The sequence below is a fragment of the Pinus tabuliformis genome, chromosome J, assembly GCF_031772625.1.
Source record: "Pinus tabuliformis cultivar Carrire ecotype Pingquan chromosome J, CPIR1, whole genome shotgun sequence".
In the NCBI taxonomy this organism is placed as follows: Eukaryota; Viridiplantae; Streptophyta; class Pinopsida; order Pinales; family Pinaceae; genus Pinus; species Pinus tabuliformis.
The window spans coordinates 940,909,318-940,936,929 of NC_142295.1; the positions used below are offsets into that span (position 1 = coordinate 940,909,318).

General features: G+C 34.6%; 1 pseudogene; it reads right to left on the reverse strand.

Moving 5' to 3' along the window:
• Window positions 1-18,350: 18,350 nt before the first annotated feature.
• Window positions 18,351-21,675, reverse strand: LOC149229876 (uncharacterized; annotated as a pseudogene).
• Between the last annotated feature and the right edge of the window lie 5,937 nt (window positions 21,676-27,612).

Consider the following 27,612-nt stretch of genomic DNA (forward strand, 5'->3'; position numbering starts at 1 on the left):
ATTCTCTTCCTTCACCTTTTATATAAAAAATAAATTCTTAAAAAACAAATACAACCCACAAATTTTTAAATCCTTTATTAAAAATAATCCTTACATTTTTTCAATTATAATAACTTATATAAAATTTTAAATTAAAACACCTTTCATCTTATTTTAAAGTTCATTGTATAAATTATTTTACATTATTTTTATCCCAAAACCATTTTTTTAAATTATAAAAATATATATACATAGCTCTGAGTCACTTAGCACAACGTAACAATCTATCCAAACATATTTACACTAAGGTATTCATATCCAAGTATAAAGCATACACCAATGTAGATATCTTTTATTTGCATTGCATAAAAGGAAATAAAATTTAAAAAGAAAAATAATCTCCTCTTATTTTAAATTTCATTATATAGATTATTTTACATTATTTTTATCCCAAAACAATTTTTTTAAATTATAAAATATATATACATAGCTGTGAGTCACTTAGCACAACGTCCAACAATCTATCCAAACATATTGACACGACTTAAGGTATTCCTATCCGTATAAAGCATACACCAATGTAGATATCTTCTATTTGCATTCCATAAAAGGAAACAAAAATTACAAAAGAGAAATAATCTCATGTACTAGTGTAGGTAAATTTTGTTTTGCAATTGCAGTTAATAAACATAAAAACATTTGAAAAAGAAATAGTTTTATGCAAATAGTTCCTGCAATTGGGAAAAACACAAACGAAAAAACTGAATATATCGTTGGGAATAAAGAGTTACCTGGCATCTCCATTGGTGACTTCAAACATATTTATGTTGATTGGCCACCACCTATCAGATAGGCCTGGTATGGTATTTTGAATTTCAGAACATAGTTGTTGAAAATTTTTCATCGTGTGTTATAATAAGTAAATTGTCAAAATGATTTCCAATTTTAAATTTAAACGTCAAAATCTCTAATACCTTAACCGCAAGTAAAGATAGCTTAAAGTAGAATATTATGAATGTTATAATACTTCATTCAACTATAAGTACAAATTATAGTGCATTACATTAACTTATGTCAATAGATTGGTGAGACTTTTAACAATGTATTTATGTTCCTATTTATTAGGATATCAAACCCGGAAGATGGTTGCTATACGTCTGTAATTAGTATTATTTTCCCTTTTTGTTATCGGATTTTTATTCTGAACTTTTGGGGTTCACGAGCTTGTTTAGTTATCATCAACCAATATTGGGTTTCCATTAGATCTAGAATGTGCACAGAAATAGTAAGTTCACAGTTGCATCCTTCTATGCATCCTTGCCTCCTTTAGTAGGAATGGGTTGCTAAAGAAAGCTTATGAGCTCTCGGTTCTTGCCATGCTAAGTGGGACTTCTAATTTTCTCTTCAACATGGAAGTTATGAGAATTCACCAATCCCATGGGACTTCTAATTTTCTCTTCAACATGGAAGTTATGAGAATTCACCAATCCCATGTGTGTTCGATGAATATTTTCCCTAACTATTAGATTTCTATTCTGCATAATTCTTTGAAATGTTTGACTTCCCTTTTATTCACCAGACTATTATTGTGTATTTCCCTAGAGTGAATGTTTGATTTCTCTCATTGTTATTTCTCACTCTCTATTTACATAAAGTAATGAAAGCTTTTTAGGGGAATTCACCAATCCCATGTGTGTTCGATGAGTATTTTTCCTAACTATTAGATTTCTATTCTGCATAATTCTTTGGAATGTTTGACTTCCCTTTTATTCACTATACTATTACTGTGTATTTCCCTAGAGTGAATGTTTGATTTCTCTCATTGTTATTTCTCACTCTCTATTTACATAAAGTAATGAAAGCTTTTTAGGGATAATTGTAAAGCGATCTACTCTTGGAAAGTCTTCGCTATTATTTCGGATATAATATGAATACGTAGTTAGATACATGTTTGATTATCGTTAGATATATTTTTTTATTATCGTTTCACAATTCCGCATAAATGATTCATTGTTCTTTCACTTGGAGAGAAATTTTTTGGCATAACTATCTATGTTGACTGGTTAAAGAAAGGCATTAGCTTTTATTCTGGACTTGTAAAGTTTTAGGTTGTATGATTCATTGTTCGTTCAGGTACCCTAAAACTCGAATAGACTTATATTGGAGTTTCAAAGCAATAGAAATTGATAAATCTTTTGTATCCATTTATTTAATTTCTCCATTGTGTGCGCATGGGAATATTCAATACACTCAACATTTGTGAAAACTAGGTATTTCTCTTAACTGGCATCCTGCACTCTAAGAAACAGTTTGGAAAGTGGTTATCTATATTAGGGAGGTTGACATTTCTAAATTTACTTAAAAGACATTGAAAAAGTAAAAACGTCATGAAATTTATTTTTGTTTTATCGACAAAAAAGATTTAAAACTCGAAACCTGCTAGCAGATAATATTGTTAAACTAGCCAGCAATTTTTCTCTTTGAAAGTGGCGTATTTCTCTTTCTTCTCTTTCTTTTATAACTGGGGTTTGCACGTGGTGAACTTCGGTCTGGTGGGCGAGTGTCAAACCAGCAGTAAATGGCGAGAAATAGCTTTGAATTTTGAGATCACTAATTGAAGCCGTAGAAGATAAGACGGTTGACCAAGAACGAGATCATCGTAAGCAGCAACTCCTGGTTGACCAAGAACGATATCATCGTAAGCAGCAACTCCTGGTAATAATAGAGGAGCGGTAATAATAGAGGAGCTTAAAGAGTCTATAATTTTATAATTTTGTTTGGAAAATATTGGGAATATTATTTTGAAAAAATTTAGTTTAGTTGAAAGGTTTATTAGTCTAATATGAGAGGTTTGTTTTTCTATTTATATTAAATAATAATAATAATAATTATGTTTTAAATAGAAGAATAATGTAGATTATAATAAAAAAATAATAGAACTAAAATGTTTGAGTAAGATGTTTGAATCATATACTTTTCAAAAATATTTCAACAACAGATTTAAATAAACTATTTAAAAATCTATGTTAACTAATTAATGTGGATATCAACTTCATATATATCTATATATTAAAAAAATTCATGTATACTTAAAAATATATTAACAATAAAAAATTGTTTTAATTTGTGTGATAAAATATCATTGTCAATTAACTATATATTATATATTATATATCATTTTAAAAAAATAATGTATATATGATTAAAAATTTAAGTTTTTATGGCTACAACGTTTATTTGGTCCTAAACATACTCTATTTTTTTTTTTTTTGAGAGGGAAAATCAACATATGGCCGAGGCCAGCAGATATTTACAACATATGGCCGAAGCCAGCAGAATTTCAGAATATTTACGGCATAGCCGTTACAAATCGTTCATATGGCCGAGGCCAGCAGATATTTACAACATATGGCCGAAGCCAGCAGATTTTTACAACATATGGCCGAACCCAGCAGAATTTCAGAATATTTACGGCATAGCCGTTACAAATCGTTCATAAGGCCGAAACCAGCAGCAGATGACCAAATCGCTGGGTCCACAACTAACTTCCGTAGGAATCGATCCCAGCCATCCGCCCCAGCCGTTAAGTCATGCACGTCGCATGCAGAAACATACTCTATTTAACATTTAAAAATACAATTTAAATAATTAAAAATAACAGATTGTATTTTACACTTTAAAGAAGTTTGGACATGAAGAAATTTGATCCCTATAAGCTCATGTTAGATCTATACTTAAATGGATCTATGCTGATTATACTTGCCAAACTTCAAAATTTTAAGTACCACCTGTTTTTGATAGTGCTCAATCCATTTTTAATGTCAAAAAACCCTATTCAAACATTCCCAGAATTGACTTCTTTTTTCTTAAATAAACCACAAAAAAAATAACCATCCAGACAAATTTGTGAACTCGTTAAACCATATCATCGATTATATATTGTATACTTCTGCTGATAGAAACTTGACTTACTGCTGGTGAAACCTTGAAGTACGACTGGTAGAACCTTAAAGCTCACATTTAAGGAGAGTGTGTATAACAGATAGGCGTTGGCGGGTCACCATGGGTCTTTGGATAATTTCTGGACTCTGATTCGGTTTATCAACCACGCATTTATGATAAATCTGTTGTTCAGTTTACTATAGAAGCATAATACAGTCTTGACGGACCTTTAAAACCATTTATTTATGTAGCAGAAAACATTACGCTTGAGATTTAGTGGTCCTTGGATCCTGATTCTTGGTGTGATATGTACTTATCAAATGTTAAACTGTTTTAGAGGGTGTCGATGTTAAAAGTTATACACAGGAAAGACCTACATCGTTAAAAAACATGCAGGGAGACAAGCCAGGTGGTTTTATACTTCGGTGAAAGAGATGTCGATGTGATGTAAAATTTGTGTAACCTTAATAGAAAGTGGGCGTCCTACTATTTGTCTACGAAAAAACTGGAATTCTTCTAAACTTTCGCTTTTTAGCGATGCAAAAGGTATGCATAGAAACCATGAGTTTTCTGGGCAGCGCCTAACCAGCCATATATCAAGTATTAAATGCACTAACACACGAATTTGAAAACTCGTCACTAAATAAAAAAAGACATTTTGCGTATTAACGGACTATGTCGCGTGCATCTCCGGGTGCATTTAATACTTGATATATGGCTGGTTAGGCGCTGCCAGTTTTCCGAGCCTTGGATTTTTAGCAGAATAAACGGATTCCCTGTACTTTATTTCAATAGTTAAGATTATGTTATCCACGGAAGAAAGAAGAATGACAACGAGTATAACAGATTACCTTGGCACGTCTGGTATGGTAAAGTCTGTTGTTAGCGGCAGATGAAGTAGCACTTACAACTTCGATCCCAGTTTTTTCCAACGCCAATAGAATATACAGAATCGCATCTTCTAAAGCATTCACCTACATCTGAACACCCGAACCCGCAGAGTTTATCACTACAGCGTATTCCCGATTCGATCCACAAAACAGTGGGCTTGTGTTGCAAAATTTCTTGGAAGAATCATTTGCATTTGGTCACATTTAACCTTCATTTTTGGTGAATTGTCTTCGATTTTTCGCTATAGATGGCCGACGTAATTCACTGTTTGCAGTACTTGTTCTAAGTTCCAACACTATTGGTTTTCCCATCAATTTTCCAGTGAATAAAACCCTAGAGAATACTGTTGATGTCTCGAAACCCTAGATACTGAGCTTAGAGAAAAAAACATACCCGGAGATTTTCTTATTTCTTCCCATTTGCCAATACGCGAGTTATCAACGTTGTCATGTTGTTCAAATATGCCAATTATCAATTCAATACGTCATATGCAAATTATCCATACGATATATCGGTTATCGCGGCTGGATATGCGTATCTCTGCAGGATATGCCAAATCTCAAGGGAATATGCTATACGCGAATTATATCAGCCTGGCATTGGAGTTATCTCCGCGCGTAATATAGGTTCAATGCGTCTGATATGAGCACGGAGCCCAATTTCAAACTATCATCCGCGTGATATGCAATTTTTCTGCCATATATGCGACTTTTATCCAGCAGATATTCGAATTTATGGTGCAATTTGGGAATTATCAACATGATATCTGAGTTATCTCCGCCTAATATGCAGTTATCCAATTGATATGCAACTTATCACCCCGTAATACGGGATCCATGAAATTGATATGCATATCATCATTGAATACGCGAATTATCAACTTGATATGTGTATCTTCATTGAATACGCGAATATCAGTAATATGCGGTTATCAACGTTATTTTCTCCGTTAAATATGTGAATTATCGGAGTTGTTGCTGCTGGATGTTCTTATTATCTCGTGTGATATGCTGATTAAGAACGGAATATGCGTTAAACGGATTATCTCCGTCAAGTATGCCATTATCAACGCGATCTGCGAATCGCCTTCGGCCGATATGCGATTTCTCAACGCTACGTTGGCCCTGTAGGATATGCGAATATTAAGGGAAAATCTTGCGTTATGAATCACCTTAACCGACCAATACTGCAATAACCCGAAGGAGTTTCGATTCCTTCCCGATCCATTGGATTTCGATCCATGTAAGGAAGCTCCTCTCTTACACCGCTGTCTTTCGATCATTTTGTGATTCCTTTTGTTGACTGAATAATTTATTAAAAAAATTTGGAAGTGTATCTTTTAAAGTTTATAGTTTAATATTTAGAATAGAGGATGATCTTTTTTTTTTTTTAATATAATCAATTATATTATAGATTATTTCATGTAATCTTCAATATAAACAAATTTTTTATATAAATTCAATATTATAATATACCTTATAAATTTCACATTCTCATACAAATTCAACATTACAATATACCATATAAATTCCACATTGTCATATTTTTTATATTTAGAATAAAATCATGTACTAGCATTTGCACCTTATGTTGCAAAGGAAATGTCGTAAGGCATAGAGTGGGGAAGAATGGTAAGGCATAGAGTGGTAAGGCATAGACTGGGGAAGAATAGCGACATGTGAATGGACATTGTTGAAAGCAAGGGTGGATGATAATGCGTTACAATTGCAATAGTTAGTTATGTGTATTCTGAAAATGGATATTTTGTAAATAATAATAGTTTGTGGAAAAATAGTGACATGTGAATGGACATTGTTGAAAGAAAGGGTGGACAACCAAGGAAAGATGAATGCATATTTATTAGGGAAATGAAAACCCTGAAATCGAAGAAAGCATACAATGAGTGCAGTAATCGGGAATCGACACCCAGTCTCAACCCAACAAAAATGAATGAATAATTAATAGCGAAATGAAAACCCTGAAATGAATAAACCATACAGTGAATAAACTAGCCGGGAATGGAACCCAGGTATGTTCCTGCCAAAAAAACACTGACAAAACGTTGAAGATACAAAAAAATCACACCAGGTGAGAGCATTGAAGCGTGGAAAGCATCAGGTCGACTCTTCTAACAAATTCATAGGTTATCCCTTTACATAATCGTCTTCCTTCCTATAACTCTCATTTTGCCAACCCTTTTACATCATCTTCCTGTCGACTGTAACTCTGGTTTTTCCATCTCTAAACTGTGTTGATAAAATTCTTCATTCGTGTCTCTATGTCCTAGCCTCGCTTTGGGTCGCCCTGATCGGCTCCTTCTCACCGCAATGTTCGTCTTTTGTATATGTTAATTCGGCACTTTAATTTGAAGATTAAAGCAGGTAATGTTATTAACCTTCACTTTATGGTCAACCTAATGCATTCATTAATTCGATAACAGCGAAAAAGTTTTGGGCCCAAGCTGAACTGACCGGAATCTTTTCTATGGACTGAAATTGCCTAAATGATTCCTCAATCAATGGAAATAACCGTTTCCCTCCTCTGATATTGCTAATAATCTGCATGTTCAATTAAATAACTGACTATAAATATTACTTCTGTTACAATCATAAATAGGTAAATTTAAACTATGCAACAGGTAAACCATTCGTTGTTCTAATTTTCCATTTCCCGGCAACTTCAGGCATTAGTTTACATAGTACTTCATGTTTGTTTAAAAATTAAAAAGTAACCAACATTCGTAATTATAACGGGTTATCTTTCCATTATACAATTAGGTGGGCGCCCGCCCCAGCCATGGGCTTTGTTTCTCGCGCTCAGATGACCCAAATTTATAGTCCAATAATCTAAGTATCATAATTTATTCAAGATTTTTCCTATATTTAGGTTTTCTGTATGGATGGTTCAGAAAGCGTCAGCTAAAAAATTTTTTTATATGATTTCCAAATAAAAACTTCACTTTATTTAAAATTATCAAAACCATTTAAATATTAATATTACTGGAGAAAGACATTATCTATAAAAACACAATCAAAACTTTATGAATCTGTACATTGCAGTTATAAATACCAAATATTTTTATTTTCTCTCATTAAATGATGGAGTATGTTATTATATCTTTAAGGGCCATTTCTAATTATTAATTAAAATGTGTTTTTTATTGTACATATTGATTTAGTACTTTGAATTTTTTTGAGGGGTATTTGGATTGTAGAATTCATAATTCAAATTTGTGATCTCAAAAAATCTTTTCCAAATTCTGAGCAATGTCAACTGACAATTATGCCTTGAAAAACTTCAAAATGTAATTATGGAACATCTACATGTAAACAGAAAATCAATAAATATAAAATATTTTCATTTTTTCTCATTAGATAATTGTATATGAGGTAGTATGTTTAATATATTAAAAATTAAGGACGTTTCCTTATCTCTTTGAAAATGTCTTCCCATTAATCACATTATGTTGGTAGAAGTTTGGAAGCATCTAATGTGGTTCATCCTCTTCTTTTTCCTTAGGATGAACCACATTAGATGGTTCAAAACTTCTGCCAACAATTAATGATGGGATTAATCGGAAAGACATTCTCAAAAACAATATAGATCACAGAAATATGAAATTAAAAAATCTTCATGTCTATTGTAAATTTTATTTCTCTAACTAACTAAATTAATAATTAATTCTATTTCATGTTATTATATCTTCAATACTAGAATCTTCAATCTATATGTCAATTATAGATTCAATCTATTTAACCAGCAAAATCAACAATTGACTTTCCTCTTCGTGATTATATCTTCCATACTAGAATGACATTATTATGGGGTATAATCTTGAAAACCAATATTCAATACTATATACGGACTCTTCTTTGATTCTTGCCCATATATATATATATGTGTGTGTGTGTGTGTGTGTGTGTGTGTGTGTGTGTATTTAAAAACCAAAAACAATGAAAACCAGTGAACCAAAACATCACCATTGACTGGAATATATATAACGGTCAAGCACATATACTATCAACCTTGCACCAATATGTAAATGATCTAACGTTTCAATTTAAAACAACAGCATTGGTCCACAGTTAAAAAGCCTTCAAGAGCCATCCATTTCCTCCAACTAGCTACTTCGAACATCTTATCAAGTGATATGATACAACCTTGGATTTTACACCAACAAGTATAACGATGTAATCATTCAGTTAAAACAGCAGAACTTGTGCACAGTAAGACAGTAATGAAGGGTTATCTACTTTCTCGAATTGGCTACACCATTTTTTTAGCTGTTGAAAATGCATCATATACCACCTTAAAAATCAAAGAGATCTGGTGATTGACAAAATATTTTGTAAAAAAAATACTTGTTTAGATTATAACAAGTAGATCATTGTTTACACAATGGATCACAACAAGTCCATTTGTAAGGGAATAATAATCCGTTAACTGGATCAAACAAGGGAAAGGGCACAGGGTCATCGAAAATGTGGATTCAAGCTGCTGCTGTAACATTTTTGAATAACCCACTTATTTTGATGATGGTTTTTGGTTTTGTCCAGATATTTTTCCATGAACAGGATAAAAAGTTGCTATAATATTTTTTTAAACATTTGTTAAATAAAATGCTATAGTACTCCATACACCTGCCATGCGCCTCAGTTTTTTAAAACTAAATTGTACTTGGATGTAACAGGATGTAAATCAGAATTGGAAGACAAAAGGATAGTGTGTGAAAAAGTTGAAATACAGAAAACAAAGATAGAAGTAAATCAATTTTTCACATCATATGTAAAAGAACTTATATTCAGATCTAAATGAAACATCCAGCTCCCCCATAAACTTTATGTAATGTATGAGCTCGTATACTCCCTGTCATTAAAGGACAAGTAATGATTTCTGTCATGGATGCCCCCCATATAATTTAAAGGTTCTCCCATTGAGATTTCCAAAAATGGATGGGCTCTCAAACACTCTACCATTAAAAGACAAGAAAACCATTTATATTAAAAATAAGATTATATGAGTCAAAAAAATACTTATTAGGATAACAGTGATGTGGCACTTATTAGGATAAAAGCCAGGCAAACCATTTATATTAAGAATAATTTTGTATTGAAGAGACTATATCGAAGTGAGCTCTACTCTAGCTCGTGCTTGTTATTCCAGACTGAGAGGACAAGGCTCAGGGGGTTAATGCTCCTGCCTCAATTTGAATTCACAGACTCAACTGTTCTGTGTGGCTGGGCCTCTCCATGGGACCTAGGGTTTATAGTGGCAGCCCAATGGACTCAAACCCATGCCTAGCGGGTATGAATACACTAATTTATTGATTCCATTAATAGAAATAAAAACAACAGACTTTCCTGCAAGCCTTGTACCATGCCACAGAATGGGCCTTACTGCAAATGGCCAAAGCCTCTAAGTCTGTGTTTCAGCGCATTGGACATTAGGATTTTTCTCTCCCCTTGCACGCAGTTATGATATACAAGGGGGATTCTATCTTTATTCCGATTAACATGTTGACTCTATTCCATCTGCATTTATGTTCCAGATTTATTTGCCTTTTAATCAGGCCATCAATAGGGGCTTATAAATTTTCATGCATTGCTACTAGCAGGACAATTACTATTGCAGTATAGTTCTCGTGCTAGATGGCATACTTTCTTCTTTATCTATCCATATCTAGTTATCAAAAACATGGATTTCGAGTGCCTACTTTAATGAAGTCTCCACCAGGGGATGAGTCACACTGTCTGTACAACATTCTTGAAGGAAATCGGATGAGAAATGGAAAGAGGACCTTAAGTAGCAAGAGAAATGAAATGGTATTTTGTATTCCTAAGCCTATTCAGACAATGAATAATGCAGTGTGGAGTGTGATTCCAACCTTCCCAATGATCTTTTGTGTAGAATTCCTAATTATTGTGAATTGCAAGTTTTTTCAGAACAAGAATATCTTGTAAAAGATAAAATTCCATCAGACAATCAAGGAAACTCATCTGGTAGTGGTCCAAAGTACCTTCACAAAGGCCCTGGTACTTCATGAATTCAGAGGATGCATCTGGGTTTGCATGTGATCATGTTCTAGCGAAATGTTACAATTTGTTTTAAAAATTTAAACCAAAACAAAAATCTTGCATTGCATTCAGAAGTACAACTCACTTGGCCAAGGGAAGCAGTTAGAAAGTTTAAGGAGGTCAACTTCCAGTATGTAAAGAGATAAGGAAATATCGTAGAAGACCTATTGGCTAATATTGCAACAGCGGAGGAATAGAAGGATCAGAGCTAAACACAAATTCACTGAACTTAGCTGAAGGGGAATGGACGTCAAGCTTCAAAAATTGGTCCAATCAAATTGCAATGATCTTTAGGAAGTCTTTTATCTAAATTTCATTTGTCTTGTTTCAATCCCCTAATTTCAGAGGCATTTCAGAGGCCCAGTATTCCCCAACATTACTATGGGTTACAGTCCAATCATGTAAGCTTTTTTAGAAGGACCTGTTTTAATTTGAGAATTTATGAGAGAGATACCACATAGAATTCCAAGGTTGAAATTAGATCAGCTTAATATTTCAAAGGGTAGAAAAAGCTACCCAAGGCTATAAATTTAATAAGAATACTCCTGACCAGCTCAAAGAGGGAGAAATCTTGTTGCGCAAGAATTGTAAAGCCATGAGGAGGAATTTAGAAGGACCTGTTTTAATTTGAGAATTTATGAGAGAGATACCACATAGAATTCTGAGGTTAAAAGTAGATCAACTTAATAATTTCAAAGGGTAGAAAAATCCATGCAAAGCTATAAATTTAATAAGAATACGCCTGTCCAGCTCAAAGAGGGAGAAATCTTGTTGCGCAGGAATTGTAAAGCCATGAGGAGGAATTGTCATGAGAGCCAAGGGATTTGCTGAGAAGTGCCAATTGGTGGGGAGAAGAAATGCATATGTAAATGCCAAAATAATAGTAAAGCACAAAAGACACGAAAGGGAGAAATATTGTTGTGCAGGAATTGTAAAGCCATGAGGAGGAATTGTCATGAGAGCCAAAGAATTTGCTGAGAAGTGAAAATTGGTGGGGAGGAGAAATGCATATGTAAATGCCCAAATAATAGTAAAGCATAGAAGACACCAGAGGGAGAAATCTTGTTGCACAGGAATTGTAAAGCCATGAGGAGGAATTGTCATGAGAGCCAAGGAATTTGCTGAGAAGTGAAAATTGGCGGGGAGAAGAAATGCATATGTAAATGCCCAAATAATAGTAAAGCACAGAAGACACCAGAGGTAGGAAGGGACCCAAGAGAAGGATCAAATAGGGGACAAAGAGGAAGCACCAAAGGAGAAATCTATCTTTCCCAATTTTGGAGTATCAACACAACATGGCCCGTCAAGAGAGGCTTGTGGAATAAACTTCCAGGTTCCAGGAGGAGAGATTCTCTAGAAAAATTAAGGAGGCAAGGCAAGCTGTTTAGGCAGCCTGGAGCTGTAAGACCTGGAACAGTCCAGGCCACAAAGAAATACCTTCTTGAAAACCAATCTTCAATACTATATACGGACTCTTCTTTGATTCTTGCCATATATATATATATATATATATATATATATATATATATATATATATATATATATATATATATATAAAAAAAAACAATGAAAACGAGTGAACCGAAACATCACCATTGACTGGAATATATATAACGGTCAAGCACCTGTACTATCAGCCTTGCACCAATAAGTAAACGGTGTAACGTTTCAATTTAAAACAACAACATTGGTCCACAGTAAAAAAATCCTTGAAGAGCCATCCATTTCCTCCAACTGGCTACCTCGAACATCTTATCAAGTGATATGATACAACCTTGGCTTTTATACCAACAGGTATAACGATGTAATCATTCAGTTAAAACATCAGAACTTGTGCACAGTAAGACAGTAATGAAGGGTTATCTACATTCTCGAATTGGCTACACCATTTTTTTAGCTGTTGAAAATGCATCATATACCACATTAAAAATCAAAGAGATCTGGTGATTGACAAAATATTTTGTAAAAAAAATACTTGTTTAGAGTATAACAAGTAGATCATTGTTTACACAATGGATCACAACAAGTCCATTTATAAGGGAATAATAATCCGTTAACTTGATCAAACAAGGGAAAGGGTAGAGGGTCATAGAAAATGTGGATTCAAGCTGCTGCTATAACGTTTTTGAGTAACCCACTTATTTTGACGATGCTTTTTCGTTTTGTCCAGATATATTTCCATGAACAGGATAAAAAGTTGCTATAGTATTTTTTTTAAACATTTGATAAATAAAAAGCTATAGTACTCCATGCACCTCAATTTTTTAAAAATAACTTGTACTTGGATGTAACAAGCTGTAAATCAGAATTGGGAAACAAAAGGATAGTGTTTGAAAAATTTGAAATACAAAAAAAAAAAATAGAAGTAAATCAATTTTTCACATCATATGTAAAAGAAATTATATTCAGATCTAAATGAAACATCCAGCTCCCCCATAAACTTTATGTAATGGATGAGCTCGTATAATCCCCGTCATTAAAGGACAAGTAATGATTTCTGTCATGGATGCCCCCCATATAATTTAACGGTTCTCCCATTAAGATTTCCGCAAATGGATGGGCTCTCAAACACTCTGCCATTAAAAGACAAGCAAACCATTTATATTAAAAATAAGATTATATGAGTCAAAAAAATACTTATTAGGATAACAGTGATGTGGTACTTATTAGGATAAAATCCAGGCAAACCATTTATATTAAAAATAATGTCGTATTGAAGAGACTATATCAAAGCGAGCTCTGCTCTGGCTCTTGCTTGTTATTCCAGACTGAGAGGACAAGGCTCAGGGTGTTAATGCTCCCGCCTCAATTTGAATTCACAGACTCAACTGTTCTGTGTGGTTGGGCCTCTCCATCGGACCTAGGGTTTATAGTGGCAACCCAATGGACTTAAACCCATGCCTAGCAGGTATGAATCCACTCAGTTATTGATTCCCTTAATAGAAATAAAAACAACAGAATTTCTTGCAAGCCTCGTACCATGCCACAGAATGGGCCTTACTGCAAATGGCCAAAGCCTCTAAGTCTGTGTTTCAGTGCATTGGACATTCGGAGTTTTCTCTCCCCTTGCACGCAGTTATGATATATAATGGGGTTTCTATCTTTATTCCGATTAACATGTTGGCTCTGTTCCATCTGCATCTATGTTCCAGATTTATTATCTTTTTAGTCAAGCCATCAATAGGGGCTTATAAATTTTCATGCATTGTTGCCAGCAGGACAATTTCTATTGCAGTATAGTTCTCATGCAGATGGCCTACTTTCTTCTTTATCTATCCATATCTAGTTATCAAAAACACAGATTTCGAGTGCATACTTTAATGAAGTCTCCACCAGTGGATGAGTCACACTGTCTGTACAACATTCTTGAAGGAAATCAGATGAGAAATGGAAAGAGGACCTTAAGTAGTGCAAGAGAAATGCAATGGTATTTTGTATTCCTAAGCCTATTCAGACAATGAATAATGCAGTGTGGAGTGTGATTCCAACTTTCCTGGTGATCTTTTGTATATAATTCCTAATTAATGTGAATTGCAAGTGTTTTCCAGACAGGAATAGCTTGTAAAAGATAAAATTCCATCACACAGTCAAGGAAACTCATCTGGTAGTGGTCCAAAGTACCTTCACAAAGGCCCTGGTACTTCATGAATTCAGAGGATGCATCTAGGTTTGCATGTGATCATGTTCTAGAGAAATGTTACAATTTGTTTTAAAAATTTAAACCAAAACAAAAATCTTGCATTGCATTCAGAAGTACAACTCACTTGGCCAAGGGAAGCAGTTAGAAATTTTAAGGAGGTCAGCTTCTAGTATGTAAGGAGATAAGGAGAAAAAGCCATGCAAGGCTATAAATTTAATAAGAATACTCCTGGCCAGCTCAAAGAGGGAGAAATCTTGTTGCGCAGGAATTGTAAAGCCATGAGGAGAAATTTAGAAGCACCTGTTTTAATTTGAGAATTTATGAGAGAGATACCACATAGAATTCTAAGGTTGAAAGTAGATCAGCTTAATAATTTCAAAGGGTGGAAAAAGCCATGCAAAGCTATAAATTTAATAAGAATATGTCTGGCCAGCTAAAAGAGGGAGAAATCTTGTTGCACATGAATTGTAAAGCCATGAGGAGGAATTGTCATGAGAGCCAAGGAATTTTCTGAGAAGTGCAAATTGGTGGGGAGAAGAAATGCATATGTAAATGCCCATTTTGGACTGCCTAATCTCTTGGCATTGAAGGAAACCCTCTTATGAATGGCCATTTTGGACTGCTTGGAACATTGCAAAAACCAAATAGGCATCCACATTGTACAATTAAAGAAATTTACCTCTTTCAAAAGATTCTCAGCTAATTTTTTATTTTTATTTTTTATTTTTTATTTATTTTCTTTAACTGCCAACACATTGAATCATTTTTTGATCAATCTACTTATGTTCCAAATTTATTAAGATGCTAGATAAACATTTTTTATCAACATAGCATACTGACTTTTACATTTATGGGAACTGTAGGTCCAATGGAAGAGCAAAATTGGTGTCAAATAAACTTTCCTGAGGTGGAAGTATTGACTTTGTTTTTCGCTACTAGTCGTTTCTATCTTCCAACATGTTTACATACCATGCCAAAACTAAAGGTTGCTATAATATAAAATTACAGTTCTAAGCGTTCAACACTTCATGGACTGTCGAACTTCCCTGCATTTCCTCAAATAAAGTCTGTACTACTTGGGAGGTTGATTGTGTCTCCTCTTTATGAGTATTGTAGATCCTCAGAGAGCTTGGAAAAGTTGTCTGTATGCCTATGTGAGGGTTTGGGGAATATGAGTTTATTGGATAAGGGACGTGACTTTCCAAAGTCTCCAAAATTTCAAGAAATTAACTTTGACCACTGCAGTGATTTGGAGGAACTGCCTAGAAACATATGCAATTTAACTAACTTACCTCCAGAAGTTATCTGTCACTAATTGTAATCTTATCCAAAAGTTACCTAATGACTTTGGGAGGTTAAGGTCACTTTGGGTGCTAAGATTGTCTGCATATGCCCAGGTTTGTCAATGCTTCCTCCTTCCATTTGTGCACTTCAGCAACTCGAATTTCTTGATATTTCATTATTCAGGTCTTTGAAGGACCTTCCCATGGAATTTGATCAGCTATCAAACTTAAAGATTCTGGGTATGAGGGAGTGCTCTGGATTGAAGAAGCTGCCTAAAGCATTAGCCAAACTAAGATCTCTCAGATATGTAATCTTTGATGAGAGCACTGAACGACTGTGGCTGGCTATCAAAGCCTCTACCATGCCTAATCTCATAGTTGAGGTCATCGAAGAATTTTTTAATTTGGATTGGCTTGATGATTGAAAAGGTTCATGATGCCTCATCTTAGCTGCTTCAACGCCTTTAATTCAGTAACTTATGCTAGTGAATTTCCTAAATTTGAACAGAACAGAGGATTGCTTCTAAGATTGTATTTGATGTACAGGTATTATGTTCTTAGAATTTAGGGTTGTTGTGGTAGCCAAGGATGTTACATGCTTTCTCAATTAACTTGTTTGTACATTACTGTATATATTCATACATTTTGAGTGCATGAAGTCTTTTGAGAATAAATTTGTAGTTACTGGTTTGAACTTCAATATTTTGGTGTCTTATAATAAGAAACAAGTACTTAGTCTTAACAAATCAGGAACTTGTTTGCGAACTATGCTTTATTTGAAAAAGCTAATGATCTAATCTTATGAATGCAAAGGGTCATGGCCACTATTAACTGTGATTGAATTTCTAATAATGCTACAGATTACTTATATAAAACATATTATTACATGGTAATGCAACGTTTACTAATATTGTCCATCATTGCAAATTGCATGTAAAACAGACCAAGTACATTACTAAGATTGTACATCTTTTTTTTCTGGTAATAAAGACAAGGGCATTGCTAACACTGTACATTCTTTTCTGGTAATACAGGCGAAAGCATAGCTAATTCTCTATACAGACGAAGACATAGCTAATACTGTACATCCTTTTCTGGTAATACAGACGAAGGCATTGCTGACACTGTACATCCCACTGAAATTACTAATACTGGTTAGTTTGCAAATGCGAAGGCAACACAAGCATAATAAATAGTCCAAAAATACATTATTCCAGCATTCAAACATACACACTAAACAACACTACTCAATATCCTGGGCTAAGATGGATTTACGCTGGCTTAGCTACTTGCACATAACAACCAACCAGTTCTCATAATACTAATTTACCAATTCTCATAATACTGATTTTCTTGTCCTTTCTATTGATAAACTTACAGAAATGATGCTACTTTCAATAAAGAGCTTGAGAGACAACTTGTTATTGTTAGAATGCTTACAATGACCTGGAAAGAACCCTTCTCAAAGAACCCTTAAGTAGTGAACTTACAGTAGTTTATTATCATAATTAGTGTCAATGCATCTTGGATACACATTTGTAATGGCAGAATGTTCGGAGTGTCAACTGCATTCTGGTCCCATTCAAGTCTATGACCAACAAAACCCCATTGATCGCAGTTAGAATCTGGCATGCCCCGGATCCTTCACGTCTTCCGTACTCCTGAACATTCTTGCCTCAGAGCAGATAATTGAGCATGTGTTTTTGCTCATGAAATAGTATTGTACAGTTAAATTAAATTTGCAGTTAATTGCAACAATAGCTTAGCAGGTGCAACGTTATAACTTATTGTTAAACCTTGCTCAAAGTCTAAAACAAAGCAGTAGAGTATTGGTAACTAAGAGCTCCATTGAACAAAACAGTTGACAGTTGGCTTCATAAAATTGAAATAAACATTAATTAGCTTAAAATGGCGCTAGCCTGGGGAAAATGGGAGCTGCAAGTAAAGCGTAGTGCATTTATTCAACACACTGAACAATAGCAGCTTCAAACAAAATCCCTTAGTAGGTTATATATTTTTCAGATTGATTCAAAACAATCTTTGGCAATCTTCAACATATACATGTAGTTTTAGAAGCTAGAGATCCTAACCAAAAACTCGGACAGAGGATGGTACTACGGATAGACTAGGTCATCCAGATTCACACAGAACTACACACCTCTGCACACCAATTAAAACCAAATATACATACAAAGAAAGGCCCTACAACTTGATCAATCATTAGCCAAAAGATGATTGCATTTCCGCAGCAATGTTACCAACTTCAATTCTCTATTCAGAAAAGCTAGAAATGCAGTTCAACTGGCAACTTCATACGACATGTGAATCTGAAGTAGAAATGTCAACTACTGTTACTATTCTGCTGCCAAACTGGAGATGACAGGGCCTTGCCCGCAATTAAATTTTAGAAAATTCCAAACTCGCTGAAACCTAGCAACAAAACTATGCTTTTCAGGAATTGTATAATAAAATGGTATCCCAGTCTCAACAACTGTCAGAAAATACTGCTCTCCCTGAATACTGTCATAATGCTCTGAATTGTTAGTTTCCATATGATACAGGGGATTCTTGCAAGCATCCTGTAACTTTCACAGAAGTACCTGTTGAAAAGTTAAGGCAGTATCAGAATTAGAAATCCAAACCTATAAAAATGTTATTAACAAATCTATTTAACCATGCATTTTGATTCCCCAACAAGCACATGTTGCAAGATTCGATTTTGAGGCTTCCTTGACATGGGTTTTCCATTAGATTGATAATTACAAGCATCACCCCCTGATCCATGTTTGATAATGTCAGCAGGAGGAATGAAGAAATCCATTGAAAGGCCAAGCACATTGAAAACCACGTCGTCAATTGTCCATGTTTCTTCCATTCTTGTTCTGGTATGGCTCATTGAACACTCTCCAAATTTAAAAAGAGTAACAACTGATCGACCTGAATGAGCAATCATCACACCATTTACTGCTCTATAATTGTAGATAGTTGTTCTATGGTGGTTTCCCACTAGACAACATCTATTCCAGTGGCTTGAATCCATGTAAGATGGGAATCTTCCAAATATAATTTCTGCCGGTCCATCACTCTTTTCATGCAAAGTTGAAGGATCAGCAACAAGCTTTAAAATGAAGCAATCTTCATCTCCAATTTTCTTTTCTCCCAAGCAACGAGCATTTGAAAACATGATTGTTGTTGTTCTAGGATCTAAACCCTGAGAATAGAAAGGTCAACAAGAATAAGAATGTGCATCATCACCAAAACAAGTTAATGTAAGCTGCATAGTTGCCATGCTCCTAAGCTCAGTTCCCTGAATTATGATTTGCATTTGAAAAAAAATTGCCATTGCAAACATACATATATGCAGTTTTTTTCTAATATTTTTCAAGTTTAATAAAAACAACTAAATATTAACATTTTCTTTTGATACTCATAAAAAATTCAACATAGATTGATTAAATTCGCAAAACCCAACGTAAAAGAAAAATCTACACGGTTGATTAAATTAGACATTCAGTTTACCACTGCTTGAAATTAGACAAAATTAGAGTTTTTCATAAATAATTCACCTTATGCAATGATTGATGCCCTAGGATCTAAACCACAAGGGAAAAGAAATTAACCAACCATAATAACATGCATCATTATAAACACATTAATATGAGATATTATTAGATGAACCACCAATAAATTCCTTTCGCAACAATCTCCATAAGACTAACTTTAGCAGTCTGAACTCTCTTCTATTTATCTTTTGCAACCACCCATGCTAAAATTCTCAACTCTGAACTTAATCACAACCTAATCCAAGAGCCTATTCTTCAAGCAGCAATGCATAATCTATTTGCTTATTTCTCATTGGATCAAACTGCAATCTAGGCCATAATCTGCAAGAACTCATTTTAAGACATCAACCTCTGGTTCTCTCATCCTAACTGGGAAAATAGTCGATAACCATATGTACTATTTCTATCAACTTAATCCTAAAACCTAGTACCTATACTACATGAACACTCGCACCAATCTTACTGAAACTTAGCCTGATCATAGAGACTCACAAATCCTGGCCAAAACTGTGTCATTCAAACCACCATAACCAAGAAAATCATCATTTACCAAAATCAACCTTTGTACTAAACCAGCTCTGCATGTAAACATAGAAAACCCATGAATTTTATTGAACTCTGACCAGCTGTTGAAGCCCATTATGGACACAGTTGTACGAATGATTTTAACTTCACTGTGTTCTCAATCTGATCCTCATTTTAGGCCTACTTTGCATGTATTAGACTCACAAACCCTAGCCAAAAAGGTGTCATTCAAACAACCATACCATACCAAGACAATCATCCTTCACTAAAATAGACCTTTATGTAACCTACTTTGCATGCATGCGTAAAAAATCAAGAATTTATTGAATTTTGACCAGGTGTAAAAACAAATAAAATGCAGTCATATTAACGCATTTACTTACTGGACTCGCAATTTGCTCTTCATCCTAGGCCTAGTCTACATGCTTTCATACTAAAAAAATATGACGTTCGCTGAATCACGAGCTGACTTTTAAACACATTCTGCAACCAAAAGATCCTCGTTCTTGTGCCATCGGAATAGAAATACCTGAAGAGCCCGACGCAGAGGTCGAGGAGGACCTTTGGCAGCATGTGAACCAAGCCAGGGTGTGTGCCGCCAGACAATCTTCCCGTTGCTTCTAGCATGCACTTTGCTCCCACCCAAAACTAACTCCACTGACCACGTATCAGGCATCATTTGCCACAATACAAAGCATCCAGTTTCGCTAGCCTTTAGTGAATAATTTCGACAAGCTTTCGTAGCCATTTCAGCTTCTGAGGATACCATTTTGACTCTACCCACTATGTATGAGCTCTTTATCGAATTCTGAAACTTGAGGCAGCCAGTGGCAACCTGCGGCCCTCCGTTACCAAGCTGTGTTGAGCTATGCGGCCAGGGTCACCAAATTGAAAGTAGGCAAGGAAGGCCCCGCTCAAGGGAACACCATCATCCAAATACAACCCATTCTACCTCTAAGAACTTCGTTGGTTTGCATCTCTGCACAAATAAGAAAACCAGTCAAAAAAAAGATAACCCTAAAACAGAACAAAAGCAAGAAACCTGCCCTGGCGCTCCTCCTCTGTAGAAAAATCCTCCCTGTGCGGCCCTCCTCCTGCAAAAAAAGCTCGTGCAGCACACAACAGACCGGCTAGGTAGATGGACGGACTAGGTTAGGTTTAATGTTTTTTTGGAGGGTAGATAATTGTTGAATCGTCTAACAATAGATCTAACGGTTAAGATTATGACAAAAAATCATTTTGGGGAGTTCATTTCAGAGGGAAACGCCTTATGGCATAATTAAATATGTACAAACATTTTTTCAAAATATAAATTAGTAAATGATAATTAATTAAACCAAACTAAATTTAGTTTATAATAATTACTAACATCTTTTATTATTTAAAATATAAAAATCTAAATGTAATAATTTTATACTGGATTAAGAGTTCCACTTAAAAAAAATCATTAATTTTATAGTAGATAAAAAAATCCATTTTTAGAAAGTAATAAAATTTTCCTATCATGATAATAATTTTAAATATGATATTTGACATATCTCACACATATTTACAAATTATTAATATATAAAGTAAAAATAACATAAATTACACATGTTCATTGTCTAGTTAACCTATTCTATAGTTTAAATTATACAAAAATAACACAGATTTATACTCTAAATTACACATGCTATACATTTTAAGCCATAGCATACTTGGTTACTTTATATGTCACTACAAATTCATTAAAAGCTTGGCAAGTAATTTAACCTGCCAAATTCCATTGAAACACGCATTTTGCGTCCTGTATTATCCAGTACCGAATTACAAATCAACGTATTATTCCACGAACCTAATCAAACGACCGAATTGTCGAAAATTTTTCGCCAGTACTGCCGAATTTGGTAACTATTTTGGTAACCTATTCCCAGAGTGACCATCAATGGGAGGACTACAGAATGGCTGCATTAGAGAGAGGATTCAAAATGCCGGTTGGCGTTCCCGAGATGTAGCTACCGAACAAATTAAATCTTTGGCAGCATGATTATAGTTATAGTTAACAAATTCTGAAAAATTCGACCAATACATATTTTAAAAACATTAATATATTATTAGTTTTTCACAATTTTGAAAATTGAAACGAATATTTCCGCATCAGGATGTATGTTTATTTATTTCTAACATTAACTCTTATTTATTTATTTATTTTGTTTAGATTGATTTAGAAATAGTTATGAAGTTCGAAGGATGATTCAAAAAAATTACCAAAAAGATGATTCTAATTATAGTTACCAAATTCGATAGTGAAAATTTAAACCATGCTTGATATTATTTTAAATTATTTTCATAAATGAAAGATTTAGCATTGTATTATTGTTGGAAAGGTGGAGGAGACAAAGCATGAATTCACACAAAGCATGAGTTGTTGTTTTTCTATTGATCACGTAGATGATTACAATGAATCCGGTGAGGGTATTTAAACTTTTTCCAACTAGCCCATTGCCTAAAATACCTTAACATGCAATCACACATTCAAAGTCGTCTATCACTTAACTCGACTTACTCAACACTCAACCACTCAATCACTCAGTTAACTGACTCTCTATGTTTAGCCAACTCCTCATGGAGGAGTAATTATCTTATTTTAACACTCCCCCTTAATTATGACTGCTAAACTAAAACATAACTCATGTCAATTCAAACATGGTTGTTGGTTTATGTCTCAGCAAGGCTTACAACACTCAATTTTCTTCTACGAAACTCAAAGACATCTTGTGCTAATGGCATAGTAAATATATCAGCCAATTGATTACTAGATTTACAAGGGTTCAAGTGAACTTCGCCATTGCTCACAAGTTCTCTAATAAGATGATATCTAGTATCAATATGCTTACTTTTATGTGAAACAAACTATTCTTGGATAGTGCAATCGCTGAGGTGTTGTCACAATATATTATTGTTGATTCTTGTTGTTTCTCCTTGAGTCCATCAAATACTCTTCTTAACCACATTGTTTGACATGCTGTTGATGTTGCTACTACATATTCTGTTTCTTCTGACAAAAGTGTCACAATGGGTTGCTTCTTAGATAACCATGAAATCACACTTGAACCAAGGCAGAACACAAAACCAAAAGTGCTTTTCCTGTCATCCAAACTACTTATAAAATCGCTATCTCTGTATCTAATCAAATCCTTCTTTTCTGCGCTTGCATACATAATGTCATAATCTCTAGTTCTTGTTATGTATCTCAAAATTATTTTTCCTACACTCCAATGTGTGTCTTTTGGAATCTCGATAAATATGGAAATCAAACTAACTCCTTGCATGATATCCAGTCTCGTAGCTGTGAGATACATGAGGCTACCAACTAATCTTTTGAATAAAGTTGGATTGACATCTGATCCTTCATCATCCTTGCTTAACTTTGTACCTATTGCAACTGGTGTAGGGACAAGTTTACAATTTTCCATTCTAAACCTTTGCAATAAACCTTTGGAATATTTATTTTGACAAATAAAAAATCATTTTTTAGACTGTTCAACTTCTATGCCAAGAAAATATTTCATGAGACCAAGATTTGTCATCTCAAATTCTTTCATCATGGTTGCTTTAAATTCATCGATGTCAAAATCACCTGTAAAAATCATGTCATCAACATATAAGCAAACAATCAAAATGTGTCCATGCTCATTTACCTTGGTGTATAAGATAGGCTCATGTTGCTTCTGCAAAATCCATTCTTGATCATGTAGCTATCGATTCTACTATACCAAGCTCTAGGTGCTTGCTTCAGTCCATAGAATTCTTTCTTCAAACTGTAAACTTTGTCTTCATTACTTTCAACTTCATATTCTGGAGGCTGCTACACATAAATTTCTTTTTATAGAATTCCATTCAAGAAGGTTGATTTCACATCCATTTGATATACTTTCCACTTGTTCTGAGCTGTTGTGGCTAGAATTGCTCTTACAGTATCCAATTTGACTACTAGAGCAAATGTTTCTCCAAACTCTATTCTCAGTTGTTGCGAGAATCCTTTTGCTACAATCTTGCTTTAAATCTGTCAATTTCACCTTTCTCATTCAACTTTGTCTTGTACACCCACTTCACACCAATGAGATTTTTGTCCTTTGGTAAATCAACCAAATCCCATGTATCATTCTTTTCAATAGCTTCAATTTCTTCATCTATGGCTTGCACCTAATTTTCATCTTTGGTTGCCTCTTCAAAGGTTGGAATGAAAACAATGCAAAATTTGAACTAACATCGAAATCATCATAAATATCTTTCAAAATTATCATCTTTCTCTTACATTTTCTTGATTCATCACCTGACTGATTGTTGATAGAATCTTAATCTGTTGATCTGCTTGAGCATCCATGCTGCCTTGAAAATCTTGGAGTCCTTGTTAGTGTGTCTCTATTTGGTGTCTTCACCTATGATTCTTGCTGCTCATCTTCTGCTACATCATCTTCTTCCACTAGTGGCACTTGTGCATCAACTGTTTTGTTTACAGTTCCATTCCATGACTCTTGTTCCTTGAACACAACATATTTGCTAATTATGGTTTTCTTTGTGATGGGGTTATACAATTTGTAAGCTTTTGATTGCTCACTATAACCAATGAAGATGCATTTTTCACTTTTATCATCCAATTTTCCTCTTTGCTCCTTTAGCACATGTGCATAAGCTACACATCCAAATACTTTGAGATGAGATATGCTGCAATACATACCTATCCATGCTTGTTCTGGTACTATGTTCATCACACTCTTTGTAGGAGATTTGTTGATCACATAAATAGCACATGGAACTGCTTCTGCCCAATACTCATTAGACAAGTTTCTTCCTTTCAACATGCTTCTTACCATATTCATAATTGTCCTGTTCTTTCTCTCTGCTACACCATTCTACTGCGGTGTGTACCTGGTTGTAAATTGTCTTCTGATCTCATGTTGTTTGCAGTAACCATGGAATGCCATTGAGTCATATTCTCCACCACGATTTGACCTCAATACCTTGATCTGTCGATCACGTTGGTTCTCTACTAGGGCTTTGAATTATTTGAACTTTGCAAAAGCTTCAACTTTTGCTTCAAGAAGTAAACCCAAGTCTTTATGTTGTAGTCATCAATGAAAGTGAGGAAGTAGCAACTTCCACCAATCGACTGTGTCCTCATAGGTCCACTGTGTAGTAACTCAAGAGGTTTCTTTGCTCTGTAAGCAACTCCATTTGGAAAAATTTCACAATGTTGTTTTCCCAAGATGAAAAACTCACAAGTACTAGCAGGCTCTTTGATGAGAGGTAATCCTTTGACCATCTGTTTCTACTGCAACAATATTAAACAAAAAAATGCAAGTGCCCAAATCAAAAGTTCCATAACCAATAATCATCAAAACATGCAATTGTAAAAGAACTCACCTGACCACTTTAATTCAAAATTAGAGGAAAGACTCTGTTCCTCATCATCTACACCTTTACTATCAGCTACTTGCTTGGGGGTTTGTCATATATAACACATTCTTTACCTTGAAAGATAACTCCGTATCCTTTCTGTGTCAATTGGTCAATACTTAACAAATTATGTTCGGGACTAGGGACATAATATACCTTTGAGATTGCCTTCGGCTCCCCCTTCTTGGTCAAAATGTTGACCACTCCTTTGCCATCTACTTCCATAGTCTTGTCAATCCCCAACTTTACCTCTGTTTTCACATATTAATCAAAATTTGCAACGAAATCCTTGTTGCCTGTCATGTGGTTACTGCAACCATTGTCTAACAGCTACACACTAGTAGAAGGTCCATGCATGGTATGGAAAACTAGGAACATGGAGTTAATACTCTCTGTAGTGACATTAGCTCTCTGGTTCCCTTGATCAGCTATCTTCTTCTTGCAATCACGAGCATAGTCACCAAATTTATTGCAATAATAGTTTCTCACATTTGATTTGTCAACTCTTTGATTATTGTTGAAGCTTTTGTAGTTGCTTCCACTTGAATGGTCATGCCCTTCTCAGCCATCTTTCTCACCACCATATCTTCAACTTCATCTTCTTCCTCTCGATCTATTTCTATCTCGACATCTGTATCTTGAAATAGAAACATGACTTTTGAAAGTGGTCTTTAAAGTGGAATCCTTATTTCTGTCTACCCTTGCCTCATGTGATAGAAGTGATCCCATCAGCTCATCAATTGTCAATGATGCCAAATCCATGGCTTCTTCTATGGTTGCTACAACAACATCAAACTTGGTAGACAAAGATCAGAGGACCTTCTCAACCATTCTTTGATATTTTATATCTTCACCATAAATCTTTAACTAATTTATGACAGTTATGACCTGATTCATGAAAGAATCGATGTATTTTGTCTCTTTCATCTGCATATTTTCAAAATCTCTCCCAGTATTCTGCAACTTAAAAGTATTGACTTTGGCCATACCTTTATAGTTTGTCGCCAAAGTATCCCATGCTACTTTTGCTGAAGACATGATCATAATCTTCTGGAACACTACTCGATCCACTCCCTGTTGAATAAGTTGCAATGCATGTGCATTCTTCTTCTTGTCTTTCTTCCATTGTTCTCTCTCTATATTACTGAGAGCTTATTCTTCTTCTTTGTTCTTAGGTTCTTAAAACCCAAACATCATGTGCCTGCAACATGGTCGCCATCTTAATAGCCCGCACATCATAATATTTCCCTCTAAACGGTGGGAACTAGCACTGGAAATTTGAAAAAACCATCTTTCTTCAAAAAATTATTTAGATATAAAAAACAAAACCTTTATAAATTGCCAACTTAATTTTCTTTTTTTATGTGGGTCCTTTATATATGAAGAGGCCTTTTAAAAACACTCCCATAGGCTTAAATCAAGGTGAATACCAAATTTCACTTTGGTTGACTTTTTTTAAAGAAACTTGTCATATAAACCACGTGTTGTTCGTTGGTTTATTAACACAACCCAACTAAGGCATGTCACAATGGCTTGCTCTATGACTAACGCCTTTGAAAACTTCTGGAACGCCGTTGAAACGTCAACGAATGGTTCACACTGTATGCGTGCTACCACTCCTCACGGCAGTGCCGAATAGGTGCTAAGCGTAACACTGTTATAATGCTTTGCGTATAATTGTAATGCGTTAATGTTTAACCACTACGAGGAAAAATATATTTCTCCTCTCACACAAATTGCTGTTAATCTGTTCTCTTTTGCTATGTGTAACTTCGTTCTGATACCAATTTGTTGGAAAGGCGGAGGAGACAAAGCATGAATTCACACTCTTTTGCTCTGTGTAACCTCGCTCTGATACCAATTTGTTGGAAAGGTGGAGGAGACAAAGCATGAATTCACACAAAACACGAGTTGTTGCTCTTCTATTGATCACATAAAACATGATGATTACAATGAACCCGATGAAGGGTATTTAAAAATTTTCCAAGTAGCAAATTGTTTAAAATATCTTCACATGCAACCATATGCAATCACACACTCAAAGTGGTCTATCACTTAACTCAACTTGACTCAACTCTCAAACACTCAACCACTCAATCAGTGAGTTTTACACTCTATGTTTAGCCAACTCCTCATGCACGAGTAATTTTCTTATTTTAACAATTATTACACTAACCAAACCATATTTACACATTTTCAAATTTTTTTGACATACCGCCAAACTTAGTAACTATGATTAGTATCATTATCATAATTACGAGCAGAGATCCATCTTG